This window comes from Dermacentor albipictus, chromosome 1 (genome assembly GCF_038994185.2).
Source record: "Dermacentor albipictus isolate Rhodes 1998 colony chromosome 1, USDA_Dalb.pri_finalv2, whole genome shotgun sequence".
Lineage (NCBI taxonomy): Eukaryota > Metazoa > Arthropoda > Arachnida > Ixodida > Ixodidae > Dermacentor > Dermacentor albipictus.
Genome location: NC_091821.1, coordinates 386,156,834 through 386,170,506, shown reverse-complemented (window position 1 = coordinate 386,170,506; position 13,673 = coordinate 386,156,834). Strand labels below are relative to the sequence as shown.

Genomic DNA, 13,673 nt, shown 5'->3' with positions numbered 1-13,673 from the left:
AAACAGATGTAACCCACTTTATAGCTGGTCCCTTACATTTACTTCAACGGGTGCTGATGAGCGTTGTTCACGTTCGCGAAAAAAAAAATGGAACAGAGGCTGCGTTTGCTTTTTCAGTAAGGCAAGAGGCTTTTTTTCCTGGTGGTTCATCTCTGAAGTACATTGACTTTTCAATGAAGTAACAGTGTTTGCCTTTCACTTATGCCAGTTGGAGGGCCATGATGCAATATACATTGGCTTGGATATTTCCTTCTTAGTAAAAAAAGAAAATCTTGCTACGTAGACTGTCTGCAACTGCGCGAAACAAAATAAACCTCCGGCGCCTAAAAAAGCTATGTAATATGATCATACCAAAGTATATGGCTTGGAGACATTAAGCTAAACTTTTTCATGTATATATATATATATATATATATATATATATATATATATATATATATATATATATATATATATATATATATATATATATATATATATATATTTATTTATATATGTATACGCAAGGTGCCACACGTAAGCAGCAATGTTTTTGTTGTAGGTTCGGATGATGTATTTTGATTTTTGATCTACGTAATAAACGTGGAATGAAGGCAAGACAACAAAACAGCAGTTTTGACAGACCTAAATGTAGAAAAATCCAGCCCTCGGCAGTGAAATACCTTTGTTTTTTTTTCAGGTAAGAAGTCGTTGACATATAAACGTATCGCAGGCTCTTCAGCTAGGCAATTTGAAACCAAAGTCAAAATTTTATCTAGTCAAAACTAGATAAGGCACGAAGCTCCTATGTCGTAACGTCAGACATTTCATGTAAGGATTACGTTTCCATGTCAGGTTTTATCTTGGCTGTCTCGCTCTTTCGATCTAAAGCGTTCGGAACGCTATGCACCGCTACCTTTCCGAATATAAACAAAATAAAGTCAAACAAACAGAGGCTTTGGCAATGGCGAATTTTAACAATTTTTTTTCGTATATTATGAAAGCATCTGAGAAAAGAGCTCCCAACTTTATGCTTCTGATTTGAGCTAGTAAAGAACTTCGAACATTTTATTATCTTTCACGCAATAACTTTTATGCAGCAAACTGAATATAAACTTTTAATGCCAAATACGACATCTACGGCTGTATTAGTTCATTCTTTTGCTGAAGCTATCATTTAAGTTCAAACTGAAGAGTTTTCGCGCTCTCTTTTTTGTTGTATCCGAGTGCGTCTCTCTCTCTCTGACCTTGAGTATAACTTTGTGTTCTGTGATCGATTCTTACGAGTGTAAGTTTGCATTCCAAAATCTTGGATTTTATTAGACCGCCAATCAGAACTGTGTAAGGTTTAGGTCATCCTAAATGAGATTACCCGGATAATAAACATTTCCCGTGTTGAATGCTATAGGTACAAAATTAAAAACGAAAGCTAGGGAACAAAACGCAGTGAGGCGTGATGTTGCTGGTGTTAAAGCTCCGGCAGCTCTGGGCGAAAAAAAAGCACGAAAAAAGCGGTGCAAGGTCGCGAACAGCAAAACGTGGCGACGTGATTTTAAGGAGAACGACTGAGCTGCGTATGAAGAAGGGTTTCCTTGAGTACAAATTATTGTGTGAAACGTGTGTGACTGAAAGGAAAATAGCGGAAACGTTACAGTGGGAACTAAAGCAAGAGAGTCCCACGCCATGCCTACTCTTGAGAAAGGAAGATATATAAACATAGAAATTGTAGAGCAGAAGAATTAAACGAAGTAAAGAGCAATGGAGGAGCGAAAGAACGGGTCAGAAAGGCTAAAGTAAAAAAAAAATAGCAGTGAATGGTAGCAGTGACAAAAACTAAGCCCCACTAATTACAAAATAAATAAGAAAAAGAAAATAGAAGAAAAGACAGTGGGGAAAAAGGTTAGTGCAAAAAATCGCGCGCCTAAATTTTTGTGGCACTACGAGCGCTGCCGCCACTTACCAGTTACGTGCTGCTAATTTTAGCTACCAAACGCGTTTCCGTAATGTATGCGAAACTCTGCTACTTTCCTAGAGCATCTCTTTCTAAAACGTTGCCGTTTTTATAAGGGCTCCCAGTATTTGCACAGCGCAGACAGTATAGCGCTGTATATAATGATGGCTACTGAGAGCACACTTGCAATGAAAGAAAAAAGAGCAAGAAAATTCTGCCAGGACTTATTTGCTGAGAAACATGGCCCCAGCTTGCGAGATTTTTACAATGTAACTTGAATAACTAATATCATGTTCAATTTTGTTATTGTGTATAGTAAGTGAGGGACACGTCAGGATAGCAGGGGGTGGTCATGCTCTACCTTTTATTTTCACTGCACTGTGCCTACCTACAGATACTCAGAAAAGTACCTTGAAAGGAGCGTTTCGAGGGAACCAACATTTCGAAAGCGAATGTGTTAGTCATAATTGTTGTCTAGAAATACTGTTTAATATTGCCATAGGTGATGAACAATATGTAATTAATTCAGAGCCGGGTATTTATTGCCCGATTCTTCGCATTTACTACAATAGTAGACCTCCCTCCCCCCCCTCCCCCATTACCAACCTCACGGATTGCAGTCATGTTCAGGTACGTTCGCCACTAAAGAGATTCCGAATAACTATCGAATAAGTGATAACACATTATTTTCGTATTTCAGGAGTCATGCGATGACGCACACTCATGAACACCCAACCACTTAGCGGTAGGCACATAGACCCAATTAATCCTCCCCCTCCCCCCGCGGCACACACATGTTCACTCATGCACGAACGCACACACAAGCACACACACCCGGGCACATCTACAATGACACCAATGCGCTTCAGTGACGAGCAGACAGACCACAGGGAAGAGGAAAATTTTAAAGAGAAGAGAAAGCAAGGGGAGGGAAGGCAGGGTGGTCAACCAGAACAGCATCCGGTTTGCTACACTACACTGGGGGTGGGAAAATTTTAAAAAATATAGGAAAGTCAAGGAGGTTGGTCTGAGCTAGTATACGTAATCGCTCCTGTGCTACACTGCGCAGGTACAAAAGGAAAGGGGGCATTGAAGAGTCATATAAAATGAGGAAATAACCAACACATAGAATTTACAGCCAGAACATATTCCCTACAAATTAATTGTACGGGAAAAAATCATGCAGGTCCGGCGAGCATGTTGGTGTTTATATGCGAAGAGAACATTTAGTGAGGTGGTTCAAAAATGCTGCACGGGTGCAATTATGTTTACTTTCATGTTGTGTAACCTCTGAGCGCATGCAGTGGTTATGCTTGTGCACCGCAAGGTTATGCATCCCTTGTGTCACATTGGCACACACATGTAAATGCATTTTAGTCTTCTTTACTTCTTGTGTCGCAGTTGTACAGGCCCATTCTCAGGTGGCACACACCCTAGAGGACTCTAGATGGCTATACTTTAGAGGACATTAGAGGATACTATGCTTTAGAGGACTAGCCAAGAATGGGGACACATCCAGTGGCACATACTGAATATGTAAATAATAAAGACTGACGCAAATCAAGGAAGCCACTGAATATATTAAGATCTAGCGTGCTTTAGGAATGCCTATGAGCCGATATTATTGCGTTCAAATTTTATGTAGGAATCCTTTTTTTTTTGGTTACGAAGGACAGAGGTGCGCTTTCTCGCACTATTCTCGCGTACAGCAAGCAAGGTTTCCATAAGCCCGTGCGCTGGTTATTTCTTTCGGAGTGCATATGCTTATGCTTTGTATATACAGTTTCTTCTTTTTGTCTGTCTCTTCTTTTTTCTTTAAGCACTGCAAAGAAAGTACAGGAGAATTTATTTGAATAATGTCACAACAAAGAAGTTGTCTGCACCCGCGGGCACCATTTGCCAGAATAACCAAAGCAATCGTTTGAGTAATTAGCCGGGTTACTTTAATGACCCCTTACTTAGAAAGCCTGATTTCCCACGCGGCACGGCGAAGCGCGGCTCTTGGCCTGACCTCTCTGTGACGTAGAACCTTGGCATAAAATAAAACTCTCGTTGCACTTTGCTGTTTCCCCGATTTTGTTCCGATTAATGCTTTCCGCAACTCCTGACTGAATACAGAGGCACTTCCGCGCCAGCGAGAGCTTTATCGCGCGGTGCAGGGAAGCCTGTTTCTGTCACCCCATTACTTTGCAGGGGGGGGGGGGGGGGTACAGTGAGAGCGGCCCTTCACGGTGCCCCGTGCGTAATCGGGTAAATTGAAGGAATAATGTGACGGCCAGTTCGATCTACAAGACCATTTCAAGTTTAGAAACACGGAACTAGACATTTATGACGGTTCCTTTGAGCTTCCCCCACTCCCGTTTTCAATAATATAAACATCTGCCGTAATTTTTTTATCTAAGAAATTAAAGATTGTAGTTAGCTTTATTATTCAATAATTAGTTTAGATTTTTTTTAGAAATAATGTCCGCCTAGGCAGGTAATTTGAATAATTTTTGAGGGGCTTTGAGTATTCAAGGTCACAAAAAAAAAGATGGCTATTTTTATATGTAGCGTGCAGCCCCCTCCCCCCTACTCAATGCCCTGTGGCGATTTAGGTAAAGCATAAGAAAAAAAAGAAAACTATTGGATGAAGAAACGATGAACTCCAAGCCAAAAGAAAGTGACAATCAAAGCGTCGCTGAAAAATGTGAGCTGGCAAACAAAAAATGTCAAGTATTTCAAATGAATCCTCACATCAAGATTGTGGCAGCGAGGAGACTCTTCCACACCTTCTCTGTGACTGTCCTCGCTACATTTTGTCAATATATATATATATATATATATATATATATATATATATATATATATATATATATATATATATATATATATATATATATATATATATATATATATTCTGGAAGAGCAGATTCACAGGAATATCGCTCTCGCGTGTAGCACGCAGGTCGTAGTGGCGATTGGGGGGCGAAATTCGAAAGCACCACGTGTACTTAGATTTAGGTCCAGTTTATTTCGGAGTCCCTCATTACGGCGTGCCTCATAATGAGATCGTGGTTAAAACACGTCAAACCCTATAATTTTTTCAACCTTTCGATTGAGTTCATTGATATCATAGTATTTCAGTGATCAATCGGTTCAACCTAGGAATCAAGGTATCCTACAGCGAAACAATGCGGAATTCTCGAGTACGAAATTTTGTCAGAGCTGCCTCAGTATAGAAATGCGCATGATAGAGAATCCTGATTTGTGCGTACAAGCACATTTCTCTCAGCCATCCACAGTATCTTCAGCGCGTTTTCTGCTTTTATGGAATCAGTGCAACCAGCAAGGACATTGTTATTTCTCTCTTTCTCCTTGTGTGTATCAAGTGGATCATCGATGTACAGGGGCGTTCGCTCTCTTCATTCTACATCTTATTGATAGATCACTGTATTTGTGTTGCGTTTGAGAGTGCACAAATATGTTTGAGACGCCAAGTTTCAGAGCGCACACTCAGTTGCATGTGTCAATATCATCACCGCTGGTGTTCTCGTCCACGCTCCCATCTATTTTTCGCCCTACAGTCTGCTATCAGCCAAAACCTTCTTTTTATATCGAGCTTGTTGAGGGTAATAGTGCCTATTCTATAATCGTTCGCACCTCTCGGGCAGCTTTGGACTACCAGCTATTAAATTCGTGTTCGACTTAATATAGTTCTTGAATTTCAATTCTCAAGTTTCCTTATCGCAGCTGCTGCGTATTTCCCTTGATTTAAGCCGTCTATTTAGAAGGTGACGCCCTCTTTGCGGCTCTTACACGTATGCGGATCTTTAATCTCGGTCGTGTGTATTCAGTTTTGCGCTTTGAAGTCTCAAGCCCAATTCACGTCGCTGTTGACCATTTCTAACGTCGAATTTCTCTGCATCCCTACTTGCTCACTCAAGGGCAGGCATACCAAGCAAACTAAATAAATGGAGCCCAGCCGTAGTACACGAACAAGCTTTGTGACTAGAACTAAAAAAATAAATCAAATCTGCTAACCTACAAAATATCAATGTGCAAGGAATCAGCCTATGTGCCGTGCGCACTGCCTCAGGATATGTATGTCGGGGCCTTTTATAAGGTCCTTTGCTGCCTCCAAACATACTTGAGGTCACGACCATGGGTCGATTCGCCGAAGGCGCAGCTGTGCCACTTTCGATCCACAAACACATTAATCGCTGAAAACAACCCAGTGCAAGGAAAACGAAGACAGTTATGTCCTCGCTTTCTTTCAGTTGTCGGCGAGCCGCATGTACACTGAACACAACGCAATGTTGAGGTGCTAAAGCTTTTCTGTTGGCGAATGTTAGCAAACAGTCGACAGTTGTAAGCCGACCGTCTACCGGCCGCCTGGTGACACTGCGAACATTTGCATCGTAAACGACTGGAAGAAACGAAAGGCTAGAATTCAGTCGCAGAAATTGGCGCACCAGGCCTTAGGCACCAAGTACTCCTCGGTATTGTGTATGTTATACGTTTCCCGCTCCGTTCCTTTTACTTTCTCTTTCTTATTTGTTGTAAAAGCTCAGCCGATCTTTCGTCCGGTGCTCGTTTGGTGCTGAACGGAGCCAAGCAGGGCTGCGGAAGAGGAGCATTTACGGGTTCGGCAGTGAGAATAAATTTAGCGTCAACTGGCGCAGACACACAAACACTCGCACACGTGTTCCCCTCGCCCACGGCCCGCGCTTGTATATCGCCGCGCGCGCAGCTGGTTTCCGTGAGGCGCGAAGCCATAACCCGACGCCCCCCGTTGACTGCGTCTCTGCTACGCCATCCCCCCCCCCCCCCCCCCCATCCCAACCGACTCCATCTTCGACAGCAGTGCCGAAGAAAGACGCTTGTAAACGGGCCATTTCCCGACACTGGACCACTGCGTATTCCCAGTGGTCTGAAGAATTATTTTAGGCACTGCCTCAGCCCAGGGTGTCTCTGAATTATTTGTTTTAATGGTCAGTAGTATTCTGACGGAATTTTGCTGTGGCTAGGCTGGATGACCGCTGCCCCACACCCACCACTCAAGAAACAAAACTTTTCTGGCATATCCTGGGGACGTCGTGAGAACACGCGAAATATGCAATCTCACTCTCGGTGTGAACATGCAATCTTACATTGTTCGGTCGAGGCACAGTGATATATTTGCTACGGTGCCGACAAAGGTTACAAGAAACTTTTCCCCGACAAGTTTGGTGTAGTCTGCTGCGTTTAAGTGGCAGACCGCACCAAATCACGTCATGAAGCAATTTATGATTTCTTAAGATCATAACTGCCCTTCTTCTAAACGCATTTCGTGCAACCAATTAGACAAGCGTGAAGTGTTGGCTCGTATATAAGCAACAGTACTCATGAAATCTATGAAACAATGACCTCTAGGTTAGTTTTCCTCACTATTCTCAAAAGGTACAATAACGCCAAACGTTGCTGGGGGGAGGGGGGGAGCGCACTAGGGGTATTCTGGCTGCAACACTCCTCTAATGTCATCTAATGGTTTTATAGGTGAAGCAATTCATTCAGCTATCTATCAGCTATAGATAGATATAGAAACTATCAAACTACTTTTCAGCCTCTGTAGCGGTCTTTCTTTCCTCCTTCTTTCTGTCCTTTGCTTCCTCTATTCATTTTCCCAGTACACTGTAAAGCAAAGTGGATGCGCGTCTGCTTGCTTTTCCTGCCTTTCTTTTCCTGCGCATTTCTCTCGGTTTCCTTTGTGGAGATTTAGGAAAATCGCTTCGATTCTACATCGACAATATGCCCTCGCCTTCTTACTCTTTTTTTTCCTGCGTTATTTCCTACAAATGTGCGGGCACCTGCGGTCTGCAGTCAAAATCCGCTCCCTCTAACCACACAACACCATCGTCCTTTCTCAAGGTCAACTTCTGTTCCTGTTCCGTCTACCAACCAGCGCCCGAACGTAAGGCGCTGCCAACTTCGCTCCATTGCTACTCGCGCCTCGCTGTTCACCGTAGTTTATGGCGTCGTTCTCCGGGAGCTGCGCGCGAGTGTTTTGCAGAATGCCCGCCCTCTGCGGCATGGCAGGAGGCTCCAGAAGTAAGCGGTGCTGATCGGCACAAAGACAAGCGCTATTTGTCGTTGCGCCTGCAATCACGGGCGCTGGAAACGAAATAAATTGCGGACACAGCCGTATCTATCGCCGCGCGATAGCGTTTGCCGGGATGACCACCGGCTGGCATGTACGAAGGAGAAAATAAAAAAACAATAGCCACGGCTGGTCTTGCCCTGGAACCAGAAGATATTGAGTTCAGGCGCACTGCCTGTAGTTTTCACCCTATCACCGTGACTGCTTGGGTGGAAGGGGACGGAAGAAGTCACATTTATTACGTTTTCAGGGGTCCTAAGCACCACGTTCGCATAGTGGAACTTTAGCGGGGGTCACATAAAGCTATTTCGCTGGCTTTCAACACACGCACGCACTTTTTCTACGTGTGTGTGCGTAACTGCTCACCATCGGTGCCGCTGGTGGGTAGGAAACAAGCGCACATAGTTACACACGCACACGGGGCCGCGCACGTATATACACGCGCACACACATACACTCTCGTGATTCCACTCACAATTTAAAGCAAGCTGTCTACGTCCTCTCTCGATTTGTCCCCATTCCACTTCATTCTTTTCAACAGTTGTTCATTTCGCGGACAAAAGCAGCAGCCGCGCTCTGCAATAACCACGAAATTAAAAGAACATGAACATATGTAATAAAGTGTTGTGTGTTCGTTAACCTCTTTTAGAAATCATTTTTATTTTGCTATTTCTCTGTAACGAAGCCACAGTAATGTGGTGCAAGTACCGGATTGTTCTTCTGTTTTGCCGGAAAGGGGAGGGGGGAGAAGCACGTCTGCCCTTGCCGATATCCTTAAAAATTTCAGGCGCAAACTGTTCGACGTCGCCGAGATTATTGTGCTTAGCGAAGCATGGGTATGAAGAAACCGATCGGTATATATGGTTCTTAGTCATAGCAGGATTTTTTTCGGCTGACAGGGTTGGTTGTAATTTGCTTGTATTGACACAACTTGGTTGCGTCTTCACGTAGTCTGTGCTTGTTAACTAACTACCAGGGTGTTCCGATTTAAGCTTGCCGATGCGATTAGTATTGAAATGCCTAATAAAGCTATTAAGTTTCCTCCACTGGTTGAGATGGTGGCTAAAGCTCCGCGAAACTCGTTTTTTTTTTCTTTTTCCCCGTGTCATACACCTTTCGTGAAATAAAGAAAGCTCGAAGTACTTATACTTACCTTTTTGCCAGGTTTGGGATAAAGCAACGCCTCCAACTTACGATGTTGGCGTTAACAGCGAGAAACGGTGCCTGATAACTCATTCAGCTGCGGCAATTGGCCCAAAGTAAAAATGAGAAAAGACTGCTGAAAAAAAAATGTTCAGTAACAGCGATGGTTGGCGTTCCTTGGTATGCGTTCGGTAACGAGCTATGTTTCTGCTCAATCACGCGGATAAAGGGATGAGACGTTGCACCGGGCAGCTGCTGAGTGCACGGAAACGTGTTCACGGTGCCGTTTAACCGCTTATCCCAAGCCGCTGTCTCGTTCTCGCGCTAAATCAAGCACTGAAGTGGAAACGAAATGTGGTGTAATAAAGAGGCACGGCGTGAGTTCTTCGCGAGGACGTGGTGATGTCCTATATACACGTCGTCATACGCTGTCATGCGGTCGGACTTCACGCGTTCGTCAAGCGCATGTCACATGCATGTGTGTTGCCTTTGTAAGGCTTCTTCCTTTCTTTTTTCTTGCTACTCAAAACGTTACTATTTTATCCCAGCTGGTCAGCGCAGACAATCGATGTCATTACCATTATCCGCTACGAAAACACTTTGCGCCCATTTCAAGGGTACACCCGTAAGCTGTACTTGGTTGACTCTTATGTTCTGTTGTGGAGAGGACAAGCTATGATTGTCGTGTCAAGCGAAGCTGGCAAAACAAGATATGTACTTCAGCTAGGGGCTCACCAATGCGGGATATATTATGGTGCGGCTTACATTAAGCATGTGGGGCTTTCTTTGTGAAGATCGTATTATGATATGTAGTACCTTCATAGCACAAGTTTTGCAGTGAACAGTGAGTTCTGGTAAGAAAAAATTAAGCCGTATATGATACTTCTTGAACAGAAGCGTTTCTGTTCCGTTAAAGGTAGTTCAATATCTCGTGGCTTTCAACACCAGTGAAATTGTTGTTCTTGTTTGAAAACGTCGCAATTGAAAAGGTCGTTGCCGTTATTGTCGGCGTTGTCGCCGCCTTTATTGTTATTGGGGCTGTTGTTTAAATAACTCGAGCTCAACCAAATAGGACAATGAAGTGCAGGTCATCCATTAACATAAAAAAAACAGGTTCAACCTATTTAGGAATCGTAATGAAGAATAAATGAATGAATAGAGCCTTTATTTTAAGGAAGGAGATGGTTGTCGGCCGCTGTTGGCGATTAGGTGGGAAATTAATCTAGGTTCACGAATTGTTGGCTAATGTGCCTCTTCATCTTAGTCTGGTACTTAAAACTAAACTCTTAAACGTAAACTCTGGTACTTACGAAGAATACTTAATCCTAAACTCTGGTACTTACAAAGAAAACACACACACACGCGCGCGCACACGCACACGTGCACACACACACGCAAAAACAACTATGACAGAAAGAAAAAAAAAGATTCTAATTATTAAATCCTCACATAAGCCAAGCATAGCCTGCAGGACTTAATGAGAGCATAATATGCAGATAAACATGTTGCCGTTTAGGTTGCGTCATTTCACTTACATTTAAAATACAAATTTGTTTTCGAAAATGCATAAAAATTTCTCATAGAACGAAAATGAAACGTTTACTAAGAAGCAGTGAGAGCTTTGTTGCACATTCACAAATACGAGTCCATAAAGGGGCACAGTCTTTTATTATCACAGTTTCGCTCGAAGGGCGAAGCAATGAGGCCTTCAAATCAAGCATGCGAGGCTTGCGCTCCTGCGAAGCGTAAACAGCACCCCGGAGACTACCAGGCGTCATAGGCATCGGCACGCGCGCCCACACACGTGTTCTAAGATGAGCCGACGCGCGAAAATGGTGTGAATGACCACTGCGCCTCTGAGTGGCAGTGGTTATTGGGATCACGTTCAAATAGCTCCAGGAACGCCATGGTCTTTCGACACCGACTGAGTTAGACAGAAAGGCACGTCCAAACACTACCATCTTACTACGCTTACAGTTGTCCAGGCATCCGGCCATGTTGCCTTCAAAATCACTCAGTGTTAACTCAGCTCATACCTAAATATGTTTATTGCGACAGATATCCGTTATAAAAAGCACAAATAATTTAATAAAGCAAATCTTTCTAACCTTACAGTGCGCGCTTTTCTAGCCATTAGGCCGGCCGGATGGTGATGATTTACTGGTATCCCATTTAAAACGGCACACGGAGAAATGGTCCCCTAGCCTGCTTGAGGTAATCAGGTAATAGATAAGTGTTTATCAGTCCAGCCTTTTGCCTAAATCTTAATCTTTTGTCTCTTCCTTAAAAGCTCTAAATTTATCTTGTGCAGTTGCCTGAGCCTGTAAAGGATCTGGTCCTATCAATCTCTTCCCAGCTTTTGTTACACGGATATACTAAACGCCTCTTGCTTATTTCGAGTGCTGACCAGATATTCCTTCCATCCACTTTAACGACCAGTGCTTTTGGAAGGTAGACGTTACCTACTGGTCACGCTCGGTGAATGCCTTTGCATTCCATAAGGATGTACTCGGCTGTCTCCAGACTTTTGCGAATATTTGGTCCGATATATATTTATCCTAAGGTAACCCTGTAGGTCGAACCTCAAAAAGAAAGGCACTGCCTTTTTTGGTTCCCGTATTTGCTTTACTTTCTAATTTCTTTCTTGCCACTTTTGTAAACCTCCATGGCCCTTTTTGTCTCCATCCCTGACATGCGATTTGGTGTCTCTCTTTCTCTCACTGTCTTTTTGGTGACTTCCGGTTGTTTACTTACACCTTAAATTACCCTGTACTTGGAACCAAATTTTCTTCACATTTTTCCACATCCTCCGTCCACGCTATGAGTGCGCAATTGGTTGTGCACTTTAGCCGCCGATTTATTTTCACCCATGTTTCTGAGTCTTTCTTCAGAACTAATTTTCTTCGGTGCACGTCTGACTTCAGAAGGGGCAACGCCATGTCTCCCTGCACTGCCCCATTTGTGAATTTACCATGGGTCCCTCCAACGGACTGGCCTACCAATCCCTAATTAACTTCCAGCATGTCCTGTTTTAAGCACAGAATGTCATTTATCAACGTTAGCGCTGGCACCATTACACCTTTCCAAATTCTTCGCACCACCTTATCTTTGTTGCATCCCCAAAGTCCTTCAAAGCCCAAAAATCCTTCATATTTTGGTTATCTTGGTTGATGCTTGAGTAGTTCTTTCCTTGGTTTATGAATATTTCCACGTATCTATATTGCTTGGGCGCGAGTTCTCCTAAACGTGCACAAAGTCAGATTTTGAAAATATAATGCACATTTTCTATTCAGAAAGACGGTTAGATTAGCCTATGGCTACAGGAAGCGCATGAGAAGTGTTGACAGCGTTTTCGTTTATTCGCACATGACCACTGACCAAAATTTTGTCTGTGTAACCACAGACAAAGGCGCGTATCCAACTGCTTCAAGTGGCAGCACAGAGTCTCTCACTGCCACTTGTATCATGGACACTCTATAAGTGGATGCTCCCCAGGTGCATACAAGGTGTTACAACGGATGCAAGTAGTGAACCACGTATTTATTCTGTGTAAGAAGCGTGGCTGTCACTTGCGCTGAAATTGTTGTACCTATAGTAGCGGTCCACTTCAACTTAAGAGCTAAAAATTTATCCCTTATGGAACACTGTATAAATATATAGCCTCCCCTTCGTGTCACTGCTTCCACTTGAAATTATGGATTCTAACAGCGCCTCTTCTGGAACTTTAGTTAACACTTACTTCAGTTAATCTAATTACGTTGCGCTTTAAAGGAATAGTAGGTATTGAGAAAATTACCGCATAAAAGCTGCGCAACCACACGAATGTTATTTGAAAACTTTGTCCTTTCTGTTCACTGGTAAATCACTTTGCTTCTCACCTAATAAACGCGAAATAGCCTTGAAAGAATACTGCACCGAGCCTGACTGACATAGTTTTCTTCCCTTAGCCTATTCTTGGAAGTTTCATGTGCGTATACGAATGACATACATACTCCACCTTCCTTCGTTAGCCGAGTCCCTTTTCCTCAGAGTGATTTACTTTCTTCGTCGTTCCATTTTCCTTTCTCTTGAATTGCACACGCTCCGCTTCATCTTTGCAGTTCTCTGAAGGAATCAAGACTATCTGTTTCGGATAAGCGTGGCAATTTCTTTCTCCTTCTTTTCTTTGACGCCATCACTTTGTCGGCCGCGTTCCGCTCTTGGTGCTTTCAGCTTCTCCTTTTTTTTCGTTATCTTCTTTCTTCTCTTGTGCTTGATTTGCCCCTGGCTTGATCGCGGCCTTTCATTGCCGCTTCTGGCATAGAAAAGAAAACGCGGAAGCGCTGTCCCGTTTTCTTTCTTATTGGCCGGACTTCTACCGCCAGGTGCTTCCCCGTTTATCAGAACAGCAGGCTTCCAATTTGCCGACAGGCTTTCTTTTCTTCTGGGCCGAAACTTTGGCAGCGACTCTCTGCCAATGGCCTGCCTGTCTCTTTGTTGTTA

The 13,673-nt window shown here is 43.3% G+C and overlaps 1 protein-coding gene across 8 annotated transcripts in view; it reads left to right on the top strand.

Moving 5' to 3' along the window:
• Nucleotides 1–13,673, top strand: part of LOC135902404 (calcitonin gene-related peptide type 1 receptor-like) — a 572,650-nt gene that overhangs the window by 344,405 nt on the left and 214,572 nt on the right. The window lies entirely within an intron of this gene.